Raw genomic sequence first — 17,082 nt, 5'->3', positions numbered from 1 at the left:
TACGGTTGGGATTAGGGTTAGGATTAGGGTTGGAATTAGGGTTACGGGTGTGTTGCGGTTAGGGTTGTGGTTAGGGGTGTGTTGTGGTTAGGGTTGTGATTAGGGTTATGGCTACAGTTGGGATTAGGATTAGGGGTGTGTTGGGGTTAGTGTTGAAGTTAGAATTGAGGGGTTTCCACTGTTTAGGCACATCAGGGGTCTCCAAACGCAACATGGCGCCACCATTGATTCCAGCCAATCTTGCATTCAAAAAGTCAAATGGTGCTCCCTCCCTTCCAAGCCCCGACGTGCGCCCAAACAGTGGTTTACCCCCACATTTGGGGTACCAGCGTACTCAGGACAAACTGGGCAACAACTGTTGGGGTCCAATTTCTCCTGTTACCCTTGCAAAAATAAAAAATTACTTGCTAAAACATAATTTTTGAGGAAAGAACAATTATTTTTTATTTTCACGGCTCTGCGTTATAAACTTCTGTGAAGCACTTGGGGGTTGAAAGTGCTCACCACACATCTAGATAAGTTCCTTCGGGGGTCTAGTTTCCAAAATGGGGTCACTTGTGGGGTGTTTCTACTGTTTAGGCACATCAGGGGCTCTGCAAATGCAATGTGATGCCCGCAGACCATTCCATCAATACTGCATTTCAAATGTCACTACTTCCCTTCCGAGCCCTGACGTGCGCCCAAACAGTGGTTTACCCCCACATATGGGGTATCAGCATACTCACAACAAACTGGGCAACAAATATTGGGGTCCAAATTCTCCTGTTACCCTTGTGAAAATAAAAAATTGCTTGCTAAAACATCTTTTTTGAGGAAAGAAAAATGATTTTTTATTTTCACGGCTCTGCGTTGTAAACTTCTGTGAAGCACTTGGGGGTTGAACGTGCTCACCACACATCTAGATAAGTTCCTTGGGGGGTCTAGTTTCCAAAATGGTGTCACTTGTGGGGGGTTTCTACTGTTTAGGCATATCAGGGGCTCTGCAAACGTAACATGATGCCCGCAGACCATTCCATCAAAGTCTGCATTCCAAAACGTCACTACTTCCCTTCCGAGCCCCGGCATGTGCCCAAACAGTGGTTTACCCCCACATATGGGGTATCAGCGTACTTAGGAGAAACTGGACAACAACTTTTGGGGTCCAATTTCTCCTGTTACTCTTGCAAAAATAAAAAATTCTGGGCTAAAAAAATATTTTTGAGGAAAGGAAACACATTTATTATTTTCACGGCTCTGCGTTATAAACTTCTGTGAAGCATTTGGGGGTTCAAAGTGCTCACCACACATCTAGATAAGTTCCCTTGGGGGTCTAGTTTCCAAAATGGAGTCAATTGTGGGGAGTTCCTACTGTTTAGGCACATCAGGGGCTCTGCAAACGCAACCTGATGCCCGCAGAGCATTCCATCAAAGTCTGCATTTCAAAACGTCACTACTTCCCTTCCGAACCCCGACGTGTGCCAAAACAGTGGTTTACCCCCACATATGGGGTATCAGCGTACTCAGCAGAAACTGGACAACAACTTTTGGGGTCCAATTTCTCCTGTTACTCTTGCAAAAATAAAAAAATTCTGGGCTAAAAAATATTTTTGAGGAAAGGAAACACATTTTTTATTTTCACGGCTCTGCGTTATAAACTTCTGTGAAGCACTTGGGGGTTCAAAGTGCTCACCACACATCTAGATTAGTTCCTTGGGAGGTCTAGTTTCCAAAATGGAGTCACTTGTGCGGGAGCTCCAATGTTTAGGCACACAGGGGCTCTCCAAACGCGACATGGTGTCCGCTAATGATTGGAGCTAATTTTCCATTCAAAAAGCCAAATGGCGTGCCTTCCCTTCCGAGCCCTGCCGTGCGCCCAAACAGTGGTTTACCCCCACATATGGGGTATCACCGTACTCAGGACAAACTGGACAACAAAATTTGGGGTCCAATTTCTCCTATTACCCTTGGGAAAATAAAAAATTCTGGGCTAAAAATCATTTTTGAGGAAAGAAAAATTATTTTTTTATTTTCACGGTTCTGCGTTATAAACTTCTGTGAAGCACCTGGGGGTTATAAGTGCTCACTATGCATCTAGATTAGTTCCTTGGGGGGTCTAGTTTCCAAAATGGGGTCACTTGTAGGGGAGCTCCAATGTTTAGGCACACAGGGGCTCTCCAAACGCGACATGGTGTCCGCTAACGATTGGAGCTAATTTTCCATTCAAAAAGTCAAATGGCACGCCTCCCCTTCCGAGCCTTGCCGTGCACCCAAAAAGTGGTTTACCCCCACATATGAGGTATCGGCATACTCAGGAGAAATTGCCCAACAAATTTTATGATCCATTTTATCCTGTTGCCCATGTGAAAATGAAAGAATTGAGGCTAAAAGAAATTTTGTGTGAAAAAAAAGTACTTTTTCATTTTTGCGGATCAATTTGTGAAGCACCTGGGGGTTTAAAGTGCTCACTATGCTTCTAGATGAGTTCCTTGGGGGGTCTAGTTTCCAAAATGGGGTCACTTGTGGAGGAGCTCCAATGTTTAGGCACACAGGGGCTTTCCAAACGCGACATGGTGTCCGCTAACGATGGAGATAATTTTTCATTCAAAAAGTCAAATGGCGCTCCTTCCCTTCCGAGCCTTACCATGTGCCCAAACAGTGGTTTACCCCCACATGTGAGGTATTGGTGTACTCAGGAGAAATTGCCCAACAAAATTTAGGATCCATTTTATCCTGTTGCCCATGTGAAAATGAAAAAATTGAGACTAAAATAATTTTTTTGTGAAAAAAAAGTACTTTTTCATTTTTACGGATCAATTTGTGAAGCACCTGGGGGTTTAAAGTGCTCACTATGCTTCTAGATAAGTTCCTTGGGGGGTCTAGTTTCCAAAATGGGGTCACTTGTGGGGGAGCTCCAATGTTTAGGCACACAGGGGCTCTCCAAACATGACATGGTGTCCGCTAAAGATTGGAGCCAATTTTTCATTCAAAAAGTCAAATGGCGCTCCTTCCCTTCCGAGCCCTGCCGTGCGCCCAAACAGTGGTTTACCCCCACATATAAGGTATCAGCGTACTCAGGACAAATTGGACAACAACGTCCGTGGTCCAGTTTCTCCTTTTACCGCTGGGAAAATAAAAAAATTGTTGCTAAAAGATCATTTTTGTGACTAAAAAGTTAAATGTTCATTTTTTACTTCCATGTTGCTTCTGCTGCTGTGAAACACCTGAAGGGTTAATAAACTTCTTGAATGTGGTTTTGAGCACCTTGATGGGTGCAGTTTTTAGAATGGTGTCACTTTTGGGTATTTTCAGCCATATAGAACCCTCAAAATGACTTCAAATGTGAGGTGGTCCCTAAAAAAAATGGTTTTGTAAATTTTGTTGTAAAAATGAGAAATCACTGGTCAAATTTTAACCCTTATAACTTCCTAGCAAAAAAAAAAATTGTTTCCAAAATTGTGCTGATGTAAAGTAGACATGTGGGAAACGTTATTTATTAACTATTTTGTGTCACATAACTCTCTGGTTTAACAGAATAAAAATTCAAAATGTGAAAATTGCGAAATTTTCAAATTTTTTGCCAAATTTCCGTTTTTTTCACAAATAAACTCAGAAATTATCGACCTAAATTTACCACTAACATGAAGCCCAATATGTCACGAAAAAACAATCTCAGAATCGCTAGGATCCGTTGAAGCGTTCCTGAGTTATTACCTCATAAAGGGACACTGGTCAGAATTGCAAAAAACGGCAAGGTCATTAAGGCCAAAATAGGCTGGGTCATGAAGGGGTTAAGTGCGAGTACCCTCTAAGGGTATACTATAAAACTTCAAAGTGCAAACCAATATGCTATTCTCACTTCTTCTACATATCCAGGACTATCTGTCTACCCCTACGGGCTCACTGCATCTTCCTTCAGTTTATTTCTATAAAATCTAACATTTACTTTAACTTCAATTTTATTCAATGTACATCATTAAACATTTTACTCTCGGCTACATACTATCACTATGTAAAAAACATTATTACTATCTATCTATTTTAAGGCAACATTATCACTTTTAGGCGAAGTGCAACAACTAACATTCCCTTTAAGAGGAAACCAAGTCTCTTCTGAGGTAGTGCAAACATTCAATTTGCAAGTCAATTATCAACTTGTAAAACAACAAGAACTTTCACGCTGTCATCAGGAACAGTCTCTTCGCAAAGCTCTTTTCTTTGTAAAACCAGTAGAGGGCACCTTTAAGAAAGTGCATACTATATACAGGGACAGTTTGTGAATCATTCACCGTCCATGATTCCGCAGTTCTTTTAAAATAAACTTGTGCAAAACTTGAAACAACAGGGATCCCGGGTAAACAAAGGGATCCCTTTAAGAGTTAACCCTAGATGGGTTTAAGCAGCAAAACAAAGAACAGTTTTTAAAGAGAACTATTTACATTCCTTCTTCAGGGTTTCGAGGTTTATTAGTGTTCTGTGGGTGGTACCGGTGGGGGCAGCCCGGCTGGGTTTCGACTACCACTAGGTACCACGTAGAGTGCATTTGCACCCCTGATAGGGGTCTGCATACTCACAGTTCTCCTTGCTACTAGGGTCTGAGCGCACTTCGAACACATGGTGACCGCTGAAGGGGTCACCTGTTCGGGTGTGGAGTAGTAGGACGGTGGTATGGTCACTTCAGGCTTGTATTTATACACGTGGAGGCAAACCACTCCTTGTCTCCCCAATGGCAGGTATACCGAACACGGTCACCAGGGTACAGATCCCGACCTGGGTGTCTCTCGATGAGGTGCGCCTCCACGTCGCGTCGGTTGACAAATACCTCCAGGGCGAGGCCAGGCTCTTTTATAAAGCCCCAACCCCCTTGCATGCGGAAGGTCACGACTTTGCCGTAGTGCTGGGGCCACAATCCTCTGGACTCGTCTGCCTAGCCTGAGCTTTGGCCTGCAGGTCTCTCTCGTGGTCAGCCTGACGCCTGAGTTCTTTCTTCCTAGCCCACTCTTTTTGCTGCTGCTGTAGCTGCTGACAGTAATCTAGCTGGGAGATGACCTCTAAGCTCCCTCCTTCTGGCTGGGCCTCCCCAGGGAACCCGATCAAGTCAGTGGTCGCCTGGGTCCACTTGAACATTACTCACCGTCCCTGGGTATTCGCGGTTTGCTTGATGGGCTGCAGCGGGACATCGGCAGTGTTTAAAGTCTCCCAGGGCCTCTCGCATTCAATGTGGCTACACACCCTTCCGGGTGGTCGTGGCGGGGGTGAGTCTACGGCCACTAACAGGGACTCTTCATCTACCGAGGCAGGGTAGGGGTCTTTACCTGCCTCCGTGGCATCTCTGATGCCAGTCTCCTCCTCTGCAGGCTGGGGTCCTGGCAGCTCATGGTACTGCTGTTCCTCGCGGCCGGTGGTCACACGCTGGCACAGGCTCCGGAACTGCCGGCATAACTCCTCAAACTCTGCTCCCAGGATTTCCTGGTTCCTGCGACCTGGCAAGGTCTCGCTCGGCTCCCATTGGCTGGGACTGGTGCGGGCTTTCTCCCCCTCTTCTGGGCGTCCTCCGCTCGCCATGCTGCCAACCAGGTTCTGCCTAATGGTGTCTCATCATTCTTCCTCCTCCTCCTCCGGAGGGCGGTTCCTTCTTCCTCCTCCACCATCCCAGAGCAGGAGGCGGACCTTTCTTGTTGGCGGGCATATCTCTCAGACATAGTAGTATCTGTGAGGGGCTGGCTCCACTTTCGCGCCGTTCTTACAGTCTACTCCCACGATGACACGCCCCACTCCTCCTGCACACCACATGGTGTTGTAATGGAGGCGGTTTTGGCGGGAATCTCTGCGGTAATGGCGATACACAGTTCAGCAATGAAACACAGTTCAAATACAACTCTGGCACAGTTCTTAGGCACACATGACCCGATTCTTCAGGCTTAAGTACATCCTGTTCATGACGCCAAAGTTTTGGAGCGCCCCCATGTAAGGGCAATGGGGTACTCGGTACCGGGTCCTTCTCGGTTCTGGGGATGTCACGGTGGCCTGACCCGGTCCATGGCCCTTTGAGGGGCGTCCAATTAAAGGTGAAGTTTGTATGATGTTCGTGACGCCACCTGTGGTATTCGGTCAGGGTGACCGACACTGCTTAGGGGTCCGCTGGGGTGATGTTATGGCAGCTAGATTATATACCTTCCCAAGGGTGAAGTGTATCCCCAGGGCTTCCCAGAGTGTAGATGGTGATGTTGTAAGGCGCGGTGAATAACAAGGACACAAGGTTGCAGTCTCTTTACCTTTTACTGAAGGCTTCAGTGTCCACAGTCCTGGGCACCGGATCACGGGGTAGGCAGAGTCCGGCCAGTCTGAAGGCAAATCCAGAGTCTCCTTATCCAGGTGGAATGCAATAGCCTTCCTATGCGCACAGTAACACAGTAGGTCCTCACTTGCTTAAGCTCTAATGAGATCCTCACTGTTATTACTCTTCTCTCTCTGTTCCCCGTGGTTGGATAGAACAAAACCCGTATGACTGATGGCCTGAGGCTTGTTTATAGGGACCCTAGAGACGCCCCGACCCCCACAAGTTGCCACCTGTCTTCTTAGGTATTTTAGGTCGGGCTGCCAACTTGGAATTGACTGTCCTGCCAGTCTCTGAAGCAATGGCGTAGAGCACTTTACTCCCTCGGTATTCTGGCTACCGGAACGCGCACCAGAACGATGCAGCTCCTCACGTTTACTATCCTCTCTGGTATCCACTTGCTGCTATGCCTTTGTTTCTCACTCACTAGAAAACGCTTCCTTTCAATGGCTCTTTCTTAGGATGCTGCCGCATGGGGTGCAGGCGCAGCTCCGTGGACCCTTGTCCTCCTCAGACCAAAATCTGGATCTGCTGGAGATCACTCCAGACAGCTCGGCCTGGAGACCTTTCTCTCTCGGCCTCCAGCCAGGAACTCTCTAACTTTAACAGTTTTACCTAACTGTGGGGAGTGGCCTAATAGATAGAACCTTTGCTCCCCCTGGTGGACTGGAGTGTGAAGTGTGTGGTGTGTTTGTGATACCTGGACAGGAGATCTCCTTTATTGCCTCCAGATGTAATATTGCTCCCCCGGGTGGAGGAACAACACTACTGCAGCAACCAGGACTCTGGAGCGCTGCACTTATATATACTCTTACACATGTGTTAAACTGGGGAAAGGCACAGGGGTTCTGAGCAGCCAGCAAAACCCCACTACACAGCCATGAGTCTTCTTGGGAATGATGCAGCAAGTCCCCCCCCACTGGATTTGGGGATCCTCGGCCATTCTTCCTTGCAGATCCTCTCCAGTTCCATCAGGTTGGATGGTGAACGTTGGTGGACGCCATCTTAGGTCTCTCCAGAGATGCTAGATTTGGTTTAGGTCAGGGCTGTGGCCGGGCCTGTCAAGAATGGTCACAGATTTGTTCTGAAGCCACTCCTTTGTTATTTTAGCTGTGTGCTTAGCGTCATTGTGTTGTTGGAAGGTGAACCTTCAGCCAAGTCTGAGGTCCAGAGCACTCTGGAAGAGGTTTTCATCCAGGATATCTCTGTACTTGGCCGCATTCATGTTTCCTTCAATGACAACCAGTCGTCCTCCTGCGATATATATATGTGCATATTTATTGGCACCCTGTGTGCTTCATTTGTTATCATTACTATTCCTATGCATGTCTTGGTGCATACTATGCACTTTGTTATGCACCTTTTATATATATCATGTGTACTTATCCCCTTCACGACCTTTGACGCATACGCTGCGTCATGAAAGTCGGTGCCAATGCGACCTATGACGCAGCGTATGCATCATGGAATGATCGCGCTCCTGCAGATCGGGTGAAAGGGTTAACTCCAATCTCACCCGATCTGCAGAGACAGGGGGAGTGGTGCTTCAGCCCAGGGGGGGTGGCTACACCCCCCCGTGGCTACGATCGCTCTGATTGGCTGTTGAAAGTGAAACTGCCAATCAGAGCGATTTGTAATATTTCACCTAAAAAACAGGTGAAATATTACAATCCAGCCATGGCCGATGCTGCAATATCATCGGCCATGGCTGGAAATACTGATGTGAGCCCCCCCCACCCCACCGATCGCCCCCCCAGTCCTCCGTTATGGGGTCCGGTCCCCTCCGTCCTGTGCTGCGCTGCCCCGTGCTCCTGCCCGCTCCCCCGTCCTGCTGTCAGCTCCCCCCTGTGGTCCGATCACCCCCCCTGTGCTCCAATCCACCCCCCCACCACCCCTTCATACTTACCGATCCTCCCGGTGTCCGGCCGTCTCCTCGCTGGGCGCCGCCATCTTCCAAAATGGCGGGCGCATGCTCAGTACGCCCGCCGGCAGATTCCATTCAAGTACATTTTGATCGCTGTGGTAGGTTCTACCACAGCGATCAAAATAAAAAAAATAATAAATAAACCCCCCCCTTTATCACCCCCATAGATAGGGATAATAATAAAATAAAGAAAATATATATATATTTTTTTCCACTAGGGTTAGGGTTAGAACTAGGGTTAGGGTTAGAACTAGGGTTAGGGTTACGGGTAGGGTTAGGGGTAGGGTTAGGGTTAGGGGTAGGGTTAGGGTTATGGCATGTGCGGATTTGGCTGCGGATCCGCAGCGGATTGGCCGCGGTTCCGCAGCGGATTGGATGCGGATCCGCAGCGGATTGGCCGCGGATCCGCAGCGGATTGGCCGCTGCGAATTCGTAGCAGTTTTCCATCAGGTTTACAGTACCGTGTACACCTTTGGAAAACCAAATCCGCTGTGCCCATGGTGCGGAAAATTCCGTGCAGAAACGCTGCGTTGTATTTTCCACAGCATGTCAATTCTTTGTGCGGATTCCGCAGCGTTTTACACCTGTTCCTCAATAGGAATCCGCAGGTGAAATCCGCACAAAAAAACACTGGAAATCTGCTGTAAATCCGCAGGTAAAACGCAGTGCCTTTTACTTGCAGATTTTTCAAAAGTCGTGCGGAAAAATCTCACACGAATCCGCTACGTGGGCACATACCCTTAGGGTTAGGGTTGGAATTAGGGCTAGGGTTGGAAATAGGGTTAAGATTAGGCTTGTGGTTAGGGTTACGGATAGGGTTAGGGGTGTGTTGGGGTTACAGTTGTGGTTAGGGTTGGGATTAGGGTTAGGGTTGGGATTAGGGTTAGGATTAGGGTTGGAATTAGGGTTACGGGTGTGTTGGGGTTAGGGTTGTGGTTAGGGGTGTGTTGGGGTTAGGGTTGGGATTAGGGTTATGGCTACAGTTGGGATTAGGATTAGGGGTGTGTTGGGGTTAGTGTTGAAGTTAGAAATGAGGGGTTTCCACTGTTTAGGCACATCAGGGGTCTCCAAACGCAACATGGCGCCACCATTGATTCCAGCCAATCTTGCATTCAAAAAGTCAAATGGTGCTCCCTCCCTTCCAAGCCCCGACGTGTGCCCAAACAGTGGTTTACCCCCACATTTGGGGTACCAGCGTACTCAGGACAACCTGGGCAACAACTGTTAGGGTCCAATTTCTCCTGTTACCTTTGCAAAAATAAAAAATTACTTGCTAAGACATAATTTTTGAGGAAAGAAGAATGATTTTTTATTTTCACGGCTCTGCGTTGTAAACTTCTGTGAAGCACTTGGGGGTTGAACGTGCTCATCACACATCTAGATAAGTTCCTTGGGGGGTCTAGTTTCCAAAATGGGGTCACTTGTGGGGTGTTTCTACTGTTTAGGCACATCAGGGGCTCTGCAAATGCAACGTGACGCCCGCAGACCATTCCATCAAAGTCTGCATTTCAAATGTCACTACTTCCCTTCCGAGCCCTGACGTGCACCCAAACAGTGGTTTACCCCCACATATGGGGTATCACTGTACTCACAACAAACTGGGCAACAAACATTGGGGCCCAATTTCTCCTGTTACCCTTGTGAAAATAAAAAATTGCTTGCTAAAACATCTTTGTTGAGGAAAGAAAAATGATTTTTTATTTTCACGGCTCTGCGTTGTAAACTTCTGTGAAGCACTTTGGGGTTCAACGTGCTCATCACACATCTAGATAAGTTCCTTTGGGGGTCTAGTTTCCAAAATGGGGTCACTTGTGGGGTGTTTCTACTGTTTAGGCACATCAGGGGCTCTGCAAATGCAACGTGACGCCCGCAGACCATTCCATCAAAGTCTGCATTTCAAATGTCACTACTTCCCTTCCGAGCCCTGACGTGCACCCAAACAGTGGTTTACCCCCACATATGGGGTATCACTGTACTCACAACAAACTGGGCAACAAACATTGGGGCCCAATTTCTCCTGTTACCCTTGTGAAAATAAAAAATTGCTTGCTAAAACATCTTTTTTGAGGAAAGAAAAATGATTTTTTATTTTCACGGCTCTGCGTTGTAAACTTCTGTGAAGCACTTGGGGTTTGAACGTGCTCACCACACATCTAGATAAGTTCCTTGGGGGGTCTAGTTTCCAAAATGGGGTCACTTGTGGGGTGTTTCTACTGTTTAGGTACATCAGGGGCTCTGCAAATGCAACGTGACGCCCGCAGACCATTCCATCAAAGTCTGCATTCCAAAACGTCACTACTTCCCTTCCGAGCCCCGGCATGTGCCCAAACAGTGGTTTACCCCCACATATGGGGTATCAGCGTACTCAGGAGAAACTGGACAACAACTTTTGGGGTCCAATTTCTCCTGTTACCCTTGCAAAAATAAAAAATTCTGGGCTAAAAAAATATTTTTGAGGAAAGGAAACACATTTATTATTTTCACAGCTCTGCGTTATAAACTTCTGCGAAGCACTTAGGGGTTCAAAGTGCTCACCACACATCTAGATTAGTTCCTTGGGAGGTCTAGTTTCCAAAATGGGGTCACTTGTGCGGGAGCTCCAATGTTTAGGCACACAGGGGCTCTCCAAACGTGACATGGTGTCCGCTAATGATTGGAGCTAATTTTCCATTCAAAAAGCCAAATGGCGTGCCTTCCCTTCCGAGCCCTGCCGTGTGCCCAAACAGTGGTTTACCCCCACATATGGGGTATCATCGTACTCAGGACAAACTGGACAACATCGTTCGTGGTCCAGTTTCTCCTTTTACCCTTGGGAAAATAAAAAAATTGTTGCTAAAAGATCATTTTTGTGACTAAAAAGTTAAATGTTCATTTTTTCCTTCCATGTTGCTTCTGCTGCTGTGAAACACCTGAAGGGTTAATAAACTTCTTGAATGTGGTTTTGAGCACCTTGAGGGGTGCAGTTTTTAGAATGGTGTCACTTTTGGGTATTTTCAGCCATATAGAACCCTCAAACTGACTTCAAATGTGAGGTGGTCCCTAAAAAAAATGGTTTTGTAAATTTTGTTGTAAAAATGGGAAATCACTGGTCAAATTTTAACCCTTATAACTTCCTAGCAAAAAAAAAATTTGTTTCCAAAATTGTGCTGATGTAAAGTAGACATGTGGGAAACGTTATTTATTAACTATTTTGTGTCGCATAACTCTCTGGTTTAACAGAATAAAAATTCAAAATGTGAAAATTGCAAAATTTTCAAAATTTTCGCCAAATATCCGTTTTTTTCACAAATAAACTCAGAAATTATCGACCTAAATTTACCACTAACATGAAGCTCAATATGTCACGAAAAAACAGTCTCAGAATCGCTAGGATCCGTTGAAGCGTTCCTGAGTTATTACCTCATAAAGGGACACTGGTCAGAATTGCAAAAAACGGCAAAGTCATTAAGGCCAAAATAGGCTGGGTCATGAAGGGGTACTTATATACACTTTTCATCTATATATATGGTCCTCACATTGGATTTATGTATTTATATTTATATACTTCTTGTCACATTTTCTGGTTCACTTTCTTATATTTGTTATCTCCTTTTTTCTTTCTTTTTTTCTTTTAGTCCTTTTTTTGCATGGTTCACTTCCTGAACACCTTTTCATTCGTTTCATATTTCCAGGTATGTGCACGTTGATATACTTTAGGTATTTTTCTTTATAACTGAGTAATCCATCCCTTGATCCATCATATGTATTCCCTGTTATTTTACTTACACCCTCCACCGGAGTGCGCTTCTCTTGGCCTACGTGGCCTGGTTGCCGTGGATACGCATCCCCTATGCGTCGCACTTCAGGCCCGCCCCACTGATGCGTCAGCGGAGGGCGTGAACCTGTGACGTAGGACGCCGACTCCTGGGCTTCCGGCCATTGCGGTGCCATTGGCAGCGCCGCCTCATCCACTGTACCTGACTCATCACGGGTATTTAAGTTGGTCACCCCACACTCTGACATAACGCCCCCCGAGGAAGCTAGAAGTGCGAAACGCGCGTTGGGGTTTTTTCATTCCAGGTTCAGGAGCAGGTTGGTTCATTTATTGTATCGGTCACTTTTCCCTCCTTTTGACTATGGGACTTTTTCTCTCTTCATTGCCATTTTGTTGATTAATTCCAATATGCCACGTCTGCTAGCCCACATGGGTATTGATAGGAGGATATGGTGATTAGATTTATTATTTGGTCCTAGTATATGGTAACAGTATTTTATATTGTGTGCCCCCAATGAGGTATTGATAGAGTGCAATCGCCATTGTAGCGTTTATCTGGACTGTGTGCATTGCACTACTGGCACTTTATATACAGGTCCTTCTCAAAAAATTAGCATATAGTGTTAAATTTCATTATTTACCATAATGTAATGATTACAATTAAACTTTCATATATTATAGATTCATTATCCACCAACTGAAATTTGTCAGGTCTTTTATTGTTTTAATACTGATGATTTTGGCCTACAACTCCTGATAACCCAAAAAACCTGTCTCAATAAATTAGCATATCAAGAAAAGGTTCTCTAAATGACCTATTACCCTAATCTTCTGAATCAACTAATTAACTCTAAACACATGCAAAAGATACCTGAGGCTTTTAAAAACTCCCTGCCTGGTTCATTACTCAAAACCCCCATCATGGGTAAGACTAGCGACCTGACAGATGTCAAGAAGGCCATCATTGACACCCTCAAGCAAGAGGGTAAGACCCAGAAAGAAATTTCTCAACAAATAGGCTGTTCCCAGAGTGCTGTATCAAGGCACCTCAATGGTAAGTCTGTTGGAAGGAAACAATGTGGCAGAAAACGCTGTACAACGAGAAGAGGTGACCGGACCCTGAGGAAGATTGTGGAGAAGGACCGATTCCAGACCTTGGGGAACCTGAGGAAGCAGTGGACTGAGTCTGGTGTGGAAAGGCGTGTGCAGGAAATGGGCTACAGGTGCCGCATTCCCCAGGTAAAGCCACTTTTGAACCATAAACAGTGGCAGAAGCGCCTGACCTGGGCTACAGAGAAGCAGCACTGGACTGTTGCTAAGTGGTCCCAAGTACTTTTTTCTTATGAAAGCAAATTTTGCATGTCATTCGGAAATCAAGGTGCCAGAGTCTGGAGGAAGACTGGGGAGAAGGAAATGCCAAAATGCCTGAAGTCCAGTGTCAAGTACCCACAGTCAGTGATGGTGTGGGGTGCCATGTCGGCTGCTGGTGTTGGTCCACTGTGTTTCATCAAGGGCAGGGTCAATGCAGCTAGCTATCAGGAGATTTTGGAGCACTTCATGCTTCCATCGGCTGAAATGCTTTATGGAGATGAAGATTTCATTTTTCAGCACGACCTGGCACCTGCTCACAGTGCCAAAACCACTGGTAAATGGTTTACTGACCATGGTATTACTGTGCTCAATTGGCCAGCCAACTCTCCTGACCTGAACCCCATAGAGAATCTGTGGGATATTGTGAAGAGAAAGTTGAGAGACGCAAGACCCAACACTCTGGATGAGCTTAAGGCCGCTATTGAAGCATCCTGGGCCTCCATAACATCTCAGCAGTGTCACAGGCTGATTGCCTCCATGCCACGCCGCATTGAAGCAGTCATTTCTGCCAAAGGATTCCCGACAAAGTATTGAGTGCATAACTGAACATTATTATTTGATGGTTTTTTTGTTTGTTATTAAAAAACACTTTTATTTGATTGGACGGGTGAAATATGCTAATTTATTGAGACAGGTTTTTTGGGTTATCAGGAGTTGTAGGCCAAAATCATCAGTATTAAAACAATAAAAGACCTGACAAATTTCAGTTGGTGGATAATGAATCTATAATATATGAAAGTTTAATTGTAATCATTACATTATGGTAAATAATGAAATTTAACACTATATGCTAATTTTTTGAGAAGGACCTGTACGTAGGATTTGTTATTTATCTATGACCTATTAGATGTATGAGACTATTCAATCAGTATATATACTATTAATTTGACTTGGTAAACAATGTTTTGGCCTCTGGACATCTGTCAGCCTATATATATTTAATTTGCATTGTGTGCCCCTAGTGAGACATTGATATTGCATGTGGTAGCATTTATTTGGTGTTTACATTTTTTGCACTACTGGCACGTTTTATGTATATTTCTAATAGCTGATAATATATACGGATCTGTTTTGATACTTTGAACTATTAATCCACGTATAGTATTATTTTCATCTTCACAAACCCTTAATGGTATTATTTTGAGACTAGCCATGCATTTATAGGTGTAGTTTGTATGAAATACGGAGTGGTTTATACATTTAACCTGCATTGCTCTTTTCCTGTACTTGGTACTAGGATTGTTGTCTATCTCTTGTCTATTGCATCTTATTTAATTACAAAATTAGTTATGATTGTTTAACCCCTTTCTGCCAGCTGACGGAATAGTATGTCAGCTGGCAGAACCCCCGCTTTGAGGTGGGCTCCGGCGGTGAGCCCACCTCAAAGCCGCGACATGTCAGCTGTTTTGTACAGCTGACATGTGCGCGCAATGAGCGCGAGCTGAATCGCGATCCGCCCACGGTCATTATCTAGTTAAATGCCGCTGTCAAGCGCTGACAGCGGCATTTAACTAGCGCTCCCGGCCGCGCAGGAGGAAGTACTCGTACCGCTGACCTGGTCACATGATCGGGGGTCATCGGTGCATTGCCATAACAACCAGAGGCCTCCTTGAGACCTCTATGGTTGTTGATGGCCGATTGCTTTGCACGCCACCCTGTGGTCGGTGTTCAAAGCAACCCTGCATTTCTGCTACATAGAGGTGATCTGTGCTTCACCTCTATGTAGCAGAGGCGATCGAGTTGTGCATACTTCTAGCCTCCTATGGATGCCATGCCAAAATTGAAAAAAAGTGTTTAAAAATATAAAAAAAATAAAAAATATATAAAAGTTCAAATCACCCCCTTTCACCCCAATCAAAATAAAACAATAAAAAAAATCAAACCTACACATATTTGGTATCGCCGCGTTCAGAATCGCCCGATTTATCAATAAAAACAAAGGATTAACCTGATTGCTAAATGGCGTAGCGAGAAAATATCAAAATGCCACAATTACGGGGTTTTTTGGTCACCGCAACATTGCATTAAAATGCAATAACGGGCGATCAAAAGAACATATCTGCACCAAAATGGTATAAATAATAACGCCAGCTTGGCACGCAAAAAAATAAGCCCTTACCCGACCCCAGATCACGAAAATTGGAGACGCTACGGGTATCGGAATATGGCGAAATGTTTTATTTATTTTTTTTTTAGCAAAGTTTGGAATTTTTTGTTACCACTTAGATAAAAGAGAAGCTAGACATGTTTGGTGTCTATGAAGTTGTAATGACCTGGAGAATCATAATGGCAGGTTAGTTTTAGCATTAGGTGAACCTAGCAAAAAATCCAAACAAAAAACAAGTGTGAGATTGCACTTTTTTTGCAATTTCATCGCACTTGGAATTTTTTTCCCGTTTTCTTTTACACGGCATGGTAAAACCAATGGTATTGTTCAAAAGTACATCTCGTCCCGCAAGAAATAAGCCCTCACAAGGCCATATTGACAGAAAAATAAAAAAGTTATGGCTCTGGGAAGGAGGGAAGCGAAAAACGAAAATGAAAAAAACGGAAAAAGCTCCGGGGGTGAAGGGGTTAAATACAATTTTTAGAATACTTTTCAATAAAAGAATTTTCTAACGTTTTAATAGCTCCAGTGTGCATTTTCTTTTGGGTTTCTCCAGTCCCTTTGGGAATAACTGAGACACAGTCCAAGTATAACTTCAAGCACAACACTTTACTTTTATATCTTCACAGCTAATCCAGTTCCATTAACCCCTTTCTGACATTAGACGTACTATCCCGTCGAGGTGGGGTGGGCCCGTATGAGCACCGACGACATAGTATGTCATATGCGATCGGCATCCGGGTGTCAGCTGACTATTGCAGCTGACATCCGGCACTATGTGCCAGGAGCGGTCATGGACCGCCCCCGGCACATTAACCGGGGCACATTAACATGATCGCAGTATTCCGGCGGTATAGGAAAGCATCGCGCAGGGAGGGGGCTCCCTGCGTGCTTCCCTGAGACCCTCGGAGCAACGCGAAGTGATCGCGTTGCTCCGAGGGTCTCTTACCTCCTCCTCCCTGCAGCAGGCCAGATCCAAAATGGCCACAGGGCTACATCCGGGTCCTGCAGGGAGGTGGCTTACCAAGCGCCTGCTCAGAGCAAGCGCTGGTAAGCCTGCAGGAGTGCATGTCAGATCGCTGATCTGACACAGTGCACAGCAAAGTCATGTCAGCGATCTTACACTATAACATGATGCCCCCCCTGGGGCAATGTTATAGTGTAAAAAAAAAAAATATTCACATGTGTAAAAGAAAAAAAAAAAAATTTCTAAAAAAAAATAAAAATAAAAAATATATATATTGTTTCTATAAATACATTTCTTTATCTAAATAAAAAAAAAGCAATAAAAGTACACATATTTAGTATTGCAGTGTCCGTAACGACCCGACCTATAAACGTGTCCCACTAGTTAACCCCTTCAGTGAACACCGTAAAAAAATTTAAAAAAGAGAGGCAAGAAACAACGCTTTATTATCATGCCGCCAAACAAAAAGTGGAATAACACGCGATCAAAAAGACAGATATAAATAACCATGGTACCGCTGAAAACGTCATCTTGTCCCGCAAAAAACAAGCTGCCATACAGCATCATCAACAAAAAAATAAAAAAGTTATAATCCTCAGAATAAAGTGATGCAAAAATAATTATTTTTTCTATAATAGTTTTTATC

Source organism: Ranitomeya variabilis, chromosome 2 (genome assembly GCF_051348905.1).
Source record: "Ranitomeya variabilis isolate aRanVar5 chromosome 2, aRanVar5.hap1, whole genome shotgun sequence".
In the NCBI taxonomy this organism is placed as follows: domain Eukaryota; kingdom Metazoa; phylum Chordata; class Amphibia; order Anura; family Dendrobatidae; genus Ranitomeya; species Ranitomeya variabilis.
This window is presented reverse-complemented; position numbering follows the sequence as displayed.